Source organism: Ruditapes philippinarum, unplaced genomic scaffold (genome assembly GCF_026571515.1).
Source record: "Ruditapes philippinarum isolate M1 unplaced genomic scaffold, ASM2657151v2 ctg10587_1_1_1_1, whole genome shotgun sequence".
Classification (NCBI taxonomy): domain Eukaryota; kingdom Metazoa; phylum Mollusca; class Bivalvia; order Venerida; family Veneridae; genus Ruditapes; species Ruditapes philippinarum.
Window position 1 is genome coordinate 1 of NW_026853518.1, and position 14723 is coordinate 14723.

Here is a 14723-nt window from a genome sequence, read left to right on the forward strand (position 1 = left end):
GGGATAGCCATCAATTTTTAAATTTTCATTTCCCAGAGTTGACCAAAAATCGACGAATATAGCCTTATTTTTTTTTTTTCCAGAGTTACAAAATATTATATTAAAATCCATAGTGTAGTCCATTCCAACCCCCATTTTCCATTTTCCAGGGGCCAACTATTTATTTAATGTCCTCATTATATTTATAAAGCAAAATTCAAAATTTAACAGGAAAAAAGGTAATTCACTGGCAAAACGTGTAAGCCGCCTTTCCAAAATTAAGAAATAATAATCGGTCTTTAGTGCAGTTTTTGATTGCGGTTGGAATTTCATTTAATCATTACAAATTACCCATAGAATTGAAGATCCTATTTTTTTTATTACTTAGTAATATTCTTTATAGAAGCTTTAAAATTTAACACAAAGTCTGTTTGTATAACCCTAATTGAAAGTTTTGTTCTTATTTGACATCGGTTGCTTTTGAACATATATTTCAATAATACGATGAACAAACGACGGAAAGAAACTCAAAACGCAAGGTATTAAATTTGTGATTATAAAATTTCGTTTTGACGCGTAGATCGCTTTTGTTTCAAGCCTACATTCTCTGTTTATAACTTTATACCTTAAAATTGTTTGACGATTTGGGTATTAAAAATAAGTCTTGACTTGATTTTTACTACTACTACTACTACTAAACTACTACTACTAACTACTACTACTACTACTACTTAACTAGTACTACACTACTGCAGGTAACAATAAGTCAGTTGATTTAAAACATTTAATGATTGTTTAGGCTAAAGCATCTTCTTTTTCATTTCCCTCCGTATACCTACATGACTTGGGAATCCAATATAATTTAAACATTTTTTGTTTTAAGTATATTATAAAATGGTATCTAGCATTTGAAGATATGATTTTCTTGCAGATCCATATACTACAGAAACCATAAATCTAATTTTTGATCGGATAAGACTTCTGTATGATTTCAGTAATGTAAAAGAATTTTTGATCCCAATTTGTACTTGATAAAACCTTTAATAAATTTTAAAGCTTTATGCATTTAGTTTTCAAATGTTTAAATATGTGTTATAAAAAAGAAAGTTTTTATCAAATATAAAATTCACCCCTTAAAAGAAAAAACTTAGGCCCCCTTTTCATCAACTACTGGAATTTTAGAACCAGCTATATAAAGTTCAGGGTCATTATGGTGTTTCCGCAATCGACAAAAATGAACACAAAGGGTTCATTTTTTGAGTTTTTGACTTTTGAAACTTTAAAACCATTTTCTATGGCCCACTTTTTTGAATTTTATCTAAATATTGTTGAAGTTGCCTTTTCAATTGTTTTCAAATACTTTTTGATCGATATGCAGATAAGAAAATCGTCATAACATATAGAGAAACAATTTAATTTATGCCTGTTGTAAAGAGCCAAAAAAAGTTAACACAAAAGTATGACTTGCTTTGAGGGACACCTTGTTCTTGTTGTGGTCCTTTCAGAAAAAATGTGAACCAAGTCTTACTTTTAAAAGTGCCTTTCGTTTAGAAATCCAGAAATGAAAAGAGGAAGTCTGCCTTTAAAAGTCCAGCATCCTTTAGATCTTTTAGGATTACCATATTTTCAAGGGTAGGTATCGTGACAGTTTGTAAAACGATTTATATCTAATGCCAAATCTACTCTATCGGGGTTAAAATGATTTTCAAAACATTTGTCAAGTTACCAAGTTCATGTTATTTATTAAAGTAACTGCTGCTTATATATTTAAATTCAAACGTTTTTAAAATATACTTCAATAATGTTCCTATAATGTCTTGTTTTCAAAATGTGGTCATTTTGGACCAATCTTAGACTAATGATTAAAATTTCATGTGAGCGTTAATTTACAGCACGAAGACAATTTATATTCTGAATCAATGAAATATTACAGCTTATTTTGGATTGTTGACAAGTTTTACAAAATGTGTCTGTTTTATGTACTACCAAAGCCAACCCGCCAGTTTTAGAATGACAACAGTATCAGAAAAGAGGTGAATTTTTGTATTTCCTAAGCGAAAATAAATGTTTGCAGTTTTTAATCGTAATGAACATGTATCATTATCATAATCTTCGCTGCTGGCTTAACGCAAAAGAAGTTCACAGAGCTCGGTTAAAAACAATAAACATTTTTTTTCAAAGATGATCAAATAGAATACAGAAAAAAAAACAGAGTCCCCAAAGAAACCCAACACGCAAAAATTGGGAAAAATGTTGCAGACTTTGGTATTGATTAACATTTCCATGACGGTGGTGGGTAATTACAAGCTACCGTAGATGCCCCCTAGCATCGCCTTAATATTATTAGCCGAAATTATCTTGAGTACTATTTAACTTTTTCATCTTGAAATTATCTGCAATTAAATCTCCTTTGGATCTTGCCGCATAACGATGCGCACATAATACTACCGAAAACGTCATTTAAATTTGGTAAAACATTTTGATAGATTATTATATCTTACAAGTTAAAAAGCTTACAATACAACAATTTTAATAAATAATGGTTATAAACAGGATTCCAGAAAGCTGGAAACAAAAATGAATTTGCATGTATCTTTAGCATAATAAAGGGATATACATTTATAACAGACTTAAAAAGGTGCTCAGAAACAAATCGTAGGAAAACAATGCTGCTGATGAATAATTGTAAGGGACAGTAATAAACGATTGAGAGATTGACTTTTTGTAACCGATATATTGAATTGTTGTGTAAAATGCCGGCAACAATGAGGAATAATGGCGTTAGCAAACACTCGTAAATTTCATTTCCTGCATAATAATTTTTGGCAGACAAAATAGGCGTGATGCTTTTCATTTTCAAAACATTGTCCAAAGTTACCCATTCCCAAGGTTTTTCAAAAATTTGATTCCCCTTGTTTTCCCAACCAAAGTTAAAGTTTTCAACTTTTAATTTTTAATTTTATTAATCTCGAGAAAAACATTTTATCCCCTTCCTTTGATGAGCAAAATTGGGGTCAAAAATGGCCGTTTTCAATTGGAAAAAGCCTTCTTGTTAAAATTCAAAATTTTGCTATGGTGGGAATATCAAAATGCTTCGATTACTATGAAAATTGGCACACAAATTTGACTGGAACAATAGGCCTCTTGTACATTGTAACAGCATGCTCCAATCTTAAATTCCTGTAAAATTGGCAAAGGGGGAACTCTCAAAATTGCCCAAAAATCACTATTTTGCATTTTTTTTTTTCCATCAAAAGTGATTTCAAAGTGGCTGGCAACTTCTCAATGGATTGAGATAGAGCAAAAAGCCTTTTCAGCGTTGGTTTACACGTTTACATTAACGATCGACTTGAGGCCATTTTAGCCTGTCACATGTCCAAAAACTTTTTTTTGGTGATGAGGGGGACTGTTCGCCCCCTTTTTTACACCCCCCAAAACAGAAGGGGGCACATTCCCCTTTCTGACAACCCTTGATGTACCATTTTGATGGGGGCGGCGCCGAAAATATGGTCACTTTTTAACAACATTTTTCAAACGAAAAAAACAGTGTCTAGGGCTTAAAATAGGGAATTTTGTACTGTCTGAGGCCCTCAAAAGGGGGGGGGGGGGGTCGATCAGCCGTCAAATCAGTCTATATGAGGTAAAGTCTACAGCATCATTTGATAAATGGTGACGTAGTTTTTGTTAAAACGGTGGTGTGGGTTTTAAAGATGGGTCTGTAATTTTTTGATTACCATGGTGATGTCGTTTTAATAGACGGTGCTATGAATTGGATAAATTGTTATCCTCGTTTTGTTAGATGGTGATGTGGTTTTTTATTTGTTTGGGGCGTCAGACCAAACAAATAATGGTAGCGAAATTTCAGACTCTAATGCTGTTAATTGCAAGTGCCGAAAGTAGTCCGCTTTTTGAAGCGGTTACTTTCCCTTTTTATATGTAAGACTTAGGCCGAACAATTTAGGGGAGATCACTGCGTAATATGGTCACATGACAGGCGGATTAATTTTCAAGCAAAATAATTCCCGAATGGTCGAAGATTTCTAATATTGCTTTATTATTTATAGATATGCATGCTTATAGTAAGCGCCATGGTTATTTACACAAGTGTAAACAACAGTTAGCGTCGTTACAAAAACCCTAACTAGAATAATATGTTTATCTTCATTAAATTCAACGCGGCCGAGGGGTTTGCACACTCGCTTAGGAAGTGAGAGGTCTGGAGTTCAAATCCCAGTTAAGGCAACTCATTTTTTTTTCAAATTGTTTAAGTCAAATAAACATTGGATCGAATATCAGTGTTGCAATTAGTCTTATAGCCAATCTACTAAAATTAAAAAACGCTGGAAAGCATTTGGTGGCACTATACAAAAACAAATTGTTTTATAATCTCACAACCTTCACCTTTCTGACATTATGAGACCCAAACAAATTCAGCGCCTTCTGTGCTTTGATTATAGATGGTGCTGTTATTTTAATAAATAGTTATATCGTTTTGTGTTAGATGGTGATGTCGATTTAATAAATGGTTAGGTCGTTCATTTAAATGATGCTATGGCTGTTATAGATGGTGCTGTAATTTTGATAAATGGATATGTCGTTTTGTTAGAGGTGCCGTGTTTGTTATAGATGGTGCTATAATTTTGATAAATGGTTATGTCGTTTTGTTAGATAGTGCTATAATTTTGATAAATGGTTATGTCATTTTGTAAGATGATGCTCTAATTTTGATAAATGGTAATGTCGTTCTGTTAAATTGTGCTGTAATTTTGATAAATGGTTTTGTCGTTTTTTAGTTAGTGCTTTTTTTTTGATAAATGGTTATGTCGTTTATTTAGATGGTGCTGTGGTGTTTATAGATGGTTGTGTAATTTTGATAAAAGGTTAAGTCGTTTTAAAATAGACCGTGCGGTGGGTTCGATAAATGGTAAGATCGTTTTGTTACATGGTACTGTGGTTTTTTTGGGGAGGCTATGCCGACCCAATGTTAATAACTGTCCGTCAAATATTACTGCCGCGGTAATCAGGTCAAAAAATAGTACCTTGATTTTTTCTAAGCTGACTCATCACTCATCACAGACATTTACAATATGAAAATATTTTCATTCTTTAATTTCATATCTGCAATTTGTAAAGATAATAATCTGAAATTCTCGATTTTTGTTTGTTTATTTTTTCAAAATCACTACTCCGTGACGTCATACTGCGCCGCGGTAATCAGGTTTAGCATACGTTGGTCATAAATAGTTCTGGTATGAAAAACCCTTCTATATAATAACTTTATCAATAATTTTTTAAACAAAAAGCATAAATGAAAATTTATAAGATAAATGCTTTAATTAGGTGGCAAATATTCTTTATTATTTTTGATAACAATTTTTAATTACTACGCAGCGACCAACTGTTTATGACGGGTCATTAACTAGAACGTTGCAACACCGTAGTCTCAATATCATGCATGTTCTTTTGTTGTTATAAACCATTAATAGTCCTTAACATTTTTTTAAATAAAAGACAAATAATGGTAAACTGTCGCTTACATCAGAGACATGGATCATGCTCGCGTGATAACTAAGGAAAACTAACTTATTAGTACACCTTAGGAGGCTGTACGCGGAAAACGCTCATAAACCGCTATATCATTATTCATATAGCTGTTAGTAAATATTTTGCATACATTTAACTAAAAATTCACTGATGGTGATGAACTTATAATTTGAAAACATTATATTCTTAAACCATTATCGCCGAAAAAAAACTATTTAACTACAAAACCCGTAAGGACCCGACAAAATTTCACCACAAGATTACATTTAATATTAGCAAAACTTTAAAAAAAGCAATACTTATATTTTCATCTTACATAATTCATTAATCAAACTTTTAACATAAAAGTATCTTTTAAAAATATGTCTGGCAATTGACAGATCCTTACTACTGATCTTTTATTTGTATAGGAATAAATTTAAACATGTGCTCTTTTGTTTAGGAATATTTTGTAGTGAAAGTCTTAATATATCCACTAATCTCATAATTAAAATTAGACAGGTCAGGGATTTATACAACCAGTTGTTTAGTTAACTACGCTCATTTTAATCCCAATAGAAACATTCAAATATTTGGGGTAAAAACATGACCAAAGTACCTAGTAGTCGTTTACCCGGTGGTGATCCCATTTAATTAATTATAGATTCGAATTGATTAGAAAACACAAATAGAAACATGTGTTTCGGTACAACAAAAATCGGAAGTAAAGTGAACAGTTAAATGACAGAAATATGTGGTCAAATATGTTTTAACAAGGAAATAATTATTTCAGAGAAAGACGCAAAGATCAGTCTTCAATCAAATATATGACCCCGTATGTATTGTGTAATTAGAAAGTTTATTCAATTCTAGGGCAACGCATCATAATTTGATACTCCATGTGTAATAAAATTCAAATTTTCAATACAGATTATGAGATACATAAAAAATATCAAAGAATAAGATGCTTTAAAAAATAACAACAAAAAAAACACGCATATATATACAAATGACTTACAGTCATCGGGAATTCATCAACATATCTTACGAAATTTTAATTTGAAAACAATATTTGCGCGCGCTGAAGTGATTAATGTTTATTTGAATAAATCAAATAAAAAGAACTTATATGTTTGTGTTCTAAAAATAATCGGCGGCATAAGAGGAATTTCGTATTCATTTTACAACACTTGAAAAAAACTATTACAGAAAATGAGTTGTTTTTTTTTTTTGTTTTGTTTTCAACAAAAGTGTGGGTGTTTTAAGTTTATTTATACTCGGAGCCGGAAAAACCGTATGTCCGAGATTAAAGCATCGGGGACGTATTCTTCAAGCAGAATCTTCCTGGTAGCCCATTCTTCGTTCGTTGGTGGTAAAGGAGACGAAAAAAATACTGTCAAGGCATCAACTTCCTGACTGACGACAACAAAAACGGCATTCATTAGCGCCAAACCTCCAGAGTAAGTCACGACAGGTCAACCAATCACCTCTGGTACTTGAGATGATTTGACCTTAACCTGCCGTTTTCCTTCTCCGCGACGTGCACGCCTCTGGAGGGATTTGGAGAAGTTTCAACAAAAACTTCCAAAACACGCTATTCATATCACCATTCATAGCACTGTTCTCATCTATTTGCGGAAAATGGTCGACAGGGAAAGCCCTACGTAATAACCGCACACCCTGTTAACAACAGATTTTCCGCAGTATATATTTCAAGCTAGTGAGGTTTTAAAATACATGTAGAATCTTCGATTAACTACCATAAGTTGGTTGAGTGTTGGCGGTAAAAAAAAGAAAGATATAATAACTTTCTGATCAATTTTCACTTAGGTTGATTCAATTTTGAATAAGCTTTGCGGATATGTATTTTTTCAAGAAATATTTAACTTTAATACTATCCGAAGTCGTCAAAGTCACAGGTGCTCGTCCAGTCTTGGTGCCCATATAAAGAAATTGAAGTTAAAAAAACACATCAAAACAACTATTTTGGGTTGAGTGTAAGACAAAAAAAAATTGAAAATTTTTTTTCCTATGCACCATTACTACGAAGTTATGGTATATAGGGAAAAAAAATAATTTTTTTTTTCTTACACTCAACCCAAAATAGTTGTTTCGATGTTTTTTGTTTACTTGTTGTTTTTTTTAACTAATTTTTTTTATATGGGCACCAAGACTGGACGAGCACCTGTGGTCAAAGTCAGCGACGAGTAATGAAATTGGAATGATTTTCTGAAACTTGATTTTATTCGAGATTTGCTTGGGAGAAGACAACTTTCTGTCCGTAGAGCATGAATATTAATACTCATCACAAGACAGTATCTTATTGATCTCAATTATGGTACATGTAAATATGTATAACTTTTATGTTCAATAAAAATGTTGCATAACTTGCAGTTGTTATTATCATTCAATGATATTTAAATGACATAAAGTATTTATGATGAACAGTCCTAGAATATTTTGATAAGGAACCGTCAGTTGTAACATGTTTTTGTTATCTTATAATGAACAGTTGTCATACTTGCTGGTTCGTCATTTATTATTGACAGTTTAGGTTTTTCAAAATTTGCATGATTAACAGTCCGAATGTAGACCTAAATAAAATGTTCTGGAATATTAACAAAATGAATAGTCAACATATTAACCATATATTAAATGGTTGAACACAACAGTAAGGATAATTAGCGCAATGTGCATATCTTCTTATTTTGATAATAATTGAAATAACAGCACATTTTAAGCAAAAAGAAAAGAAACTATAAGTCTGAAACATTCTGTCATAGCCTCCCATCAGTACATTCAGTGCTTTGATTGTACACGGTGATGTATTTCTGAACTGTGGAGATGGTCATTTACATATTTCTGAGAGAAAAAATGGCAAAACCTCCTTTAAATGCTTTTTTCTCTAGGCAGAGTTCAGTGTGTAACTAAATTTTGTAGGATATAAGTTGCGTTTTGTTTTAAACAATTGTATGGAAATAATTTTACTACCAGTGCTGGACCATTTTCAAAATCATACAAGGACTCTTAAAGCACAATAAGACTGCTGGAAAACTTTTTTTTATCAAAGCTGTGCCTTTCAACAAAGATACTTGGGACAGTGTTGGGATTGTGTAAAAAGTAACTCTAAAAAAATATATATACTGTATATATATTAAATAGACTAAAATAGTATATATACAGTATATATTTTTTCTAGAATTACTTTTTTCACTATCCCAACACTGTGCCGATTCCCTGTGGTTTAAATACACTATCTATACAATGTTAATAGGGCCTATAAAACGGAAACTAATCGTGATCAGCCAGATCGTTTATCTCTCAAAACTTTTATTATATACTTATAAATAAAATACTGATGAAATAAAATGCATAATTATATTTTTATCCGTATTTTTCACTGCAGTGAAGCATATTTCCCGTATTTTAACTGCAGTGAAACATATTCCGTATTTTACTGCAGTGTCTTGCCGGTCTACTTTCTGCTAAATTCAGCCAATGCACACAATTTATGGGAAAGTCTTTAAACTGTGATGTCAAAATATATAAACTTGATTAAAATAGATCAAAAACATCTGTTGAAGAATGGGAATGGACAGGTTTTATTACACGTTAGGGTAGGAACTGACAAAGGGATACTAGCTTCCCATGTAGTTGCAACACAAATGTTGTTACGCGAAAATATTCACTGCCTCTCTGAGCCGTATCCTGTCTCCAATTGTTATTACACCCCAAATTAATTAAATTGACTTCGTTTAATCTGTTTATCTCCTGTATACCTACTTTATTATTGACAAAATTTTCCATTAAATAACCTAACCCTACAGACGACAAAATGTTCCGGCTCGTCAACAAACAGGCCATCTATAAATAGTTCTTCATCATCGTAATAAAAAAAAATCACAGAACCATATATCATAAAAAAGTATAGCCATTTATAGACAGAACATCTCCATACATCATAATATAACTATTTATAAAAAGAACATCACCATACAACAAAACAGTATCACCATTTATAAAAAGAACATCACCATATATCAAAATAGAATAACCATTTATAAAAAGAACATCGCCATTCATCGAAATGGTATAACCATTTATAAAAAGAACACCAATATACACCAAAATAGTATAACCATTTATTAAAAGAACATCACCATATATCAAAATAGTATCACCAATTAAAAAACAACAGCACCATATATAAAATGACACCTTCAGGTACCAAAGTGACACCGCGATATATCAAAAAGACATCACAACTTATCATTACCACAGCACCATTTATCAAACCCACAACACAATTTATTTAAACTATAGGACCATCTGTCACAACGACAACACCATTTATCAAAACAGCAGCACCATTTATTAAATCCGTAGCATAATTTATTTAAACAACAGCACTATCTGTCTAAACGACATCATCATTTATCAAAACCACAGCACCATTTATTTAAACTACAGGACCGTGTGTCACAACGACATCGCCATTTATCAAAACCACAGCACAGTTTATTTAAAGTACAGGACCATCTGTCACAACGGCATCATCATTTGTCAAAACAACAACACCAGTTATCATAACAACAGCATCATTTGTCAAAAGGACAGGACCACTTTAGAAGTGTTTATATAAGGCAGCAATGGCGTTCCATACTTACGTCGTTTTAATAGACGATGCTGTGAATTGGATGAATAGTTATGTCGTTTTGTTAGGTGGTGATGTCGATTTGATAAATAGTTAGGTCGTTCATTTAAATTATGCTATGTTATAGATGTTGTTATAGATAGTGCTGTTATTATAGTAAAGGGCAATGTTGTCTTTATAGACAGTACAGTCGATTTGATGAATGGTTATGTCGTTGTGACAGATGGTGCTATGGTTGTTAAAGATAGCGCTGTAACTTTGATAAATGGAAATTTCGTTTTGTTAGATGGTGCTGTTGTATTTATAGATGGTGCTGTATTTTTGATAAATGGTTATGTCGCTTTGTTAGATGATGCTGTAATTTTGATAAATGGTTATGTCGTTTTGTTAAATGGTTATGTCGTTTATTTCGATGGTGCAATGTGTTTATAGATGGTTCTGTAATTTTGATAAATGGTTATGTCGTTTTAATAGACCGTGCTGTGAATTGGATTTTTGTTACATACTGTGATTTTTATAGATGGTGCTGTAATTTTGATAAATGGTTATGTCGTTTAAATAGACCGTGCCGTGCGGTTAATTTGATAAATGGTAAGGTTATTTTAATTAATAGTACTGTGTTTTTGATAAATGGTAATGTCGTTTTGAAATGTTGTTATGCCGATTTGGTATATGGTGCTGTCATTTTATACATGGTGCTGTGATTTTTTGTACATGGTGATGTCTTTCTGAACTGTGGAGATGATCATTTACTTATTTCTGAGAAAAATATGGCAAAAACCTCCTTTAACCCTTTACCTCATATTGACGTGTGTTAACGGCTTGTCGACCCCCCCTCCCTTTTTTGAGGCTCGAACGGTTAAAAAATGCCATTTTTAGGCCTTAGACACTGTTTTTCGTTTGAGAAATATTAGTAAAAAGTGACCACTTTTCCGGCGCCGCCACTAATCAAAATGGTACTTGAAGAGGTTGTCAGAAAGGGAACGTGCCCCCTTCTGATTGGGGGGGGGGGTGAAGGGGGCGGCAGTCCCCCTCATCGCCAAGACAATATTGGACATGTGACAGGCTAAATTGGCCTCATGTCGATCGTAAGGTAACGTGTAACCAACGCTGAAAACCTTTTGCTCTATCTCAATCCATTGAGAAGTTGCAGCACTTTGAAATCTGTTTTGATGGAAAAAAAAACAATAAAATTTTGAGTCTTTCCCCCCGTTGCCAATATTGCAGGAAATTTAAGATTGAGCATGATGTTACAGAGGCCATTGTCCAGTCAAAACACTTGTGCCATCAGTATCGAAGCATTTTTTTTATAGTTTTATAGCAGTTTGAACTTGTATCAGGGGGCTTTTCAATGAAAATGGCCATTTTGCACAATATGCTCATGAAGGAAAGGGTTAAATGTTTTTCTTAGAGATTTATAAATTAAAATTAAAATGTTTAATTTGAAAAACCTTGAAATGGGTAACTTGTGGACAGTGTTTGAAAATGAAAAGATATCGCCTGATTTTGTTTGCAAGTTATCTATGCAGGAAATGAAATACTTGAGGATAGAAAACAGTCAAGATATGATGAAGCTCAGATTAGAGTGTATGAAATTTGGCTACAAAAACGTCTCCATTTTTTTAAATAACCGATCAAAATGTTCGGTAAACAAACAGGTCAACTATAAATAGTTCATCATCATCGTAATACAAAAAATATACAGAACCATACATCAAAATAGTATCACCATGTATAAAAAGAACATCACCACATAGCAAAATAGTATCACCATTTATAAAAAGAACAGCACCATGCAGCAAAATAGTATAACCATTTATAAAAAGAACATCACCATACATCAATATAGTATAACCATTTATAAAAAGAACATCGCCGTGTATCAAAATAGTATAACCATTTATAAAAAGAACATCACCATACATCAAAAAGTATAACCATTTTTATAAAGAACATCACCATACATCAAAATAATATAACCATTTATAAAAAAGACATCAACATATATCAAAATAGTATCACCATTTATAAATACAACATCACCATATATCAACATAATATCAACATTTATAAAAGCAACATAACCATACATCAAAATAGAATCACCATTTATATAATGAACATCACCATACATCAAAATAGTATAACCATTTATAAAAAGGACATCACCATATATCAAACAAGTATCACCATTTATAAATACAACATCACCATATATCAAAATATTATCAACATTAATAAAAGCAACCTCACCGTACATCAAAATAGTATAACCATTTCTTAAAAGAACATCACCATATGGCACAATTACAGCACCATTCATAAAACAACAGCACCATGTACACAATGAATCCACCAGGTATCAAAGTGCCACCACCATATATCAAAACGACATCCATATTTATAATTACCACAGCACCATTTATCAAAACAACAGCACCATCTATCAAAATTATAGCACCAGTTATCAAAGCAATAAATTGACCACTCAAGGTACCAAAGTGACACTACCATATATTTAAACGACATCACAATTTATCATTACTGCAGCACCATTTATCAAAACAACAGCACCATATATAAAATTATATAACCAGTAATCAAAATGACATCACCAACTAACAAAACTAAAGCACTATATGTCAAAACGACATCACCATTTATCAAAACCACAGCACCATCTTTAAGATCAACAGCACCATTTATTTAAACTTCAACACCATCTGTCAAAACGACATCACCATTTATAAAAAACCACAGCACCATTTATTTAAACTACAACACCATCTGTCAAAACGACATCACCATTTATCAAAACCACAGCACCATTTATTAAATCCACAGCATCATTTATTTAAACTACAGCACCATCTGTCAGAACGACATCACCATTTATCAAAACCACAGCACCATCTTTTAAATCCACAGCACCATTTATTTAAACTTCAACACCATCTGTCAAAACGACATCACCATTTATCAAAAACCACAGCACCATTTATTTAAACTACAGCACCATCTGTCAAAACGACATCACCATTTATCAAAACCACAGCGCCATTTATTTTAACTACAGCACCATCTATCAAAACGACATTACCATTTATCAAACCTACAGCACCATTTACCTAAACTACAGCACCCTCTGACACAACGACATCACCATTTATCAAAACCCCAGCACTATGTATTAAATTCTCAGCACCATTAAAAAAACTACAGCACCATCTGTCAAAACAACATCACCATTTATCAAAACCACAGCACCATTTACTTAAACTACAGCACTATTGTCAAAACCACATCACCATCTATCAAAACCACAGCGCCATTTATTAAGTCCGTACCACCATTTATTTTAACTACATAACCATCTGTCAAAACGACATCACCAGTTATCAAAGCCACAGCACCATTTATTAAATCCACAGCACTTTTTATTTAAACTACAGCACCATCTGTCGAAACGACATCACCATGTATCAAAACCACAGCACCATTTATTTAAACTACAAGATCATCTTTCACAACGACATCACCATTTATTTAAACCACATAAACAATTATCTGAACCACAGCACTATGTGTCAAAAGGACTTTTAACTTTAGAAATGTTAATATAAGGCAGACATGACGCTCCATACAAAATGATGCTTTTCTTATGAAATAAACAAATGGACTCGCCCGATTTGAAGGGGGAGCAGTAAGTATTGACATAAAATGAAAAAAGTTTAAACACGCAAAATGACATTTATATTAAAGTTCAGATACAATGTGTAATGAAATATAACATATGTTGGCCTTTTTTAAACTTTGCTTCTTTGTTCAATGATCACACAATTATATTGTTCTTTGTCGTCTGCTGCTAGTAACAGTGTTTACCTCTAAATAAAGTAAAACTTCCTGAATCAAAATTGCGGCGCTGTCCATAAAACGGAATGGCGCTGTCCATAGAACGAAATGGCGCGCTTTATATACATTCTGAATGCTTAAATTGAATACTAGTTAAAAGCAATAATTTACTTTGTAATAGAAATTGTTTGGAGTAATCTCCAATATTATGAAATAATGTTAAACAGAAGTTTTCTTATTCTGCTACTCTAGATAATAATGTTCTAACAAATTAATTCATTTTAATTATTTATCATAATTCTTATATTCTGTATTATTTTAACCAAATATATGCATATGTTTTGTGTTTCATTGCAAGTACCTAATGTGCGGAAAGGAATTTATATAAGTCCCATTTGACTTGTTTTCCAATCCACGAAACATATCAGTGTGATTGTGTATGCTTACTGTATATATTTATGTTGTTTAAATAGAAATAAAATATTGCTTAAAGGTCAAATTTAAAGAAAAACCAGAAGTTATCGGTTAAACGTTATTTCCACAAGAAATTGGTAATATTATCAGTTAAATATTGTCTGATTATTATATTGAGCCGGAAAACGGTAGTTTTTATGACTTTTATTCGTCATTTTATTTTTTCGTTAAGTGGCTTACCTCCCTTGTTTAAACTACGCTGTGACGTCATTGGTGAAATGTCAGTCCGCCATTACATGTA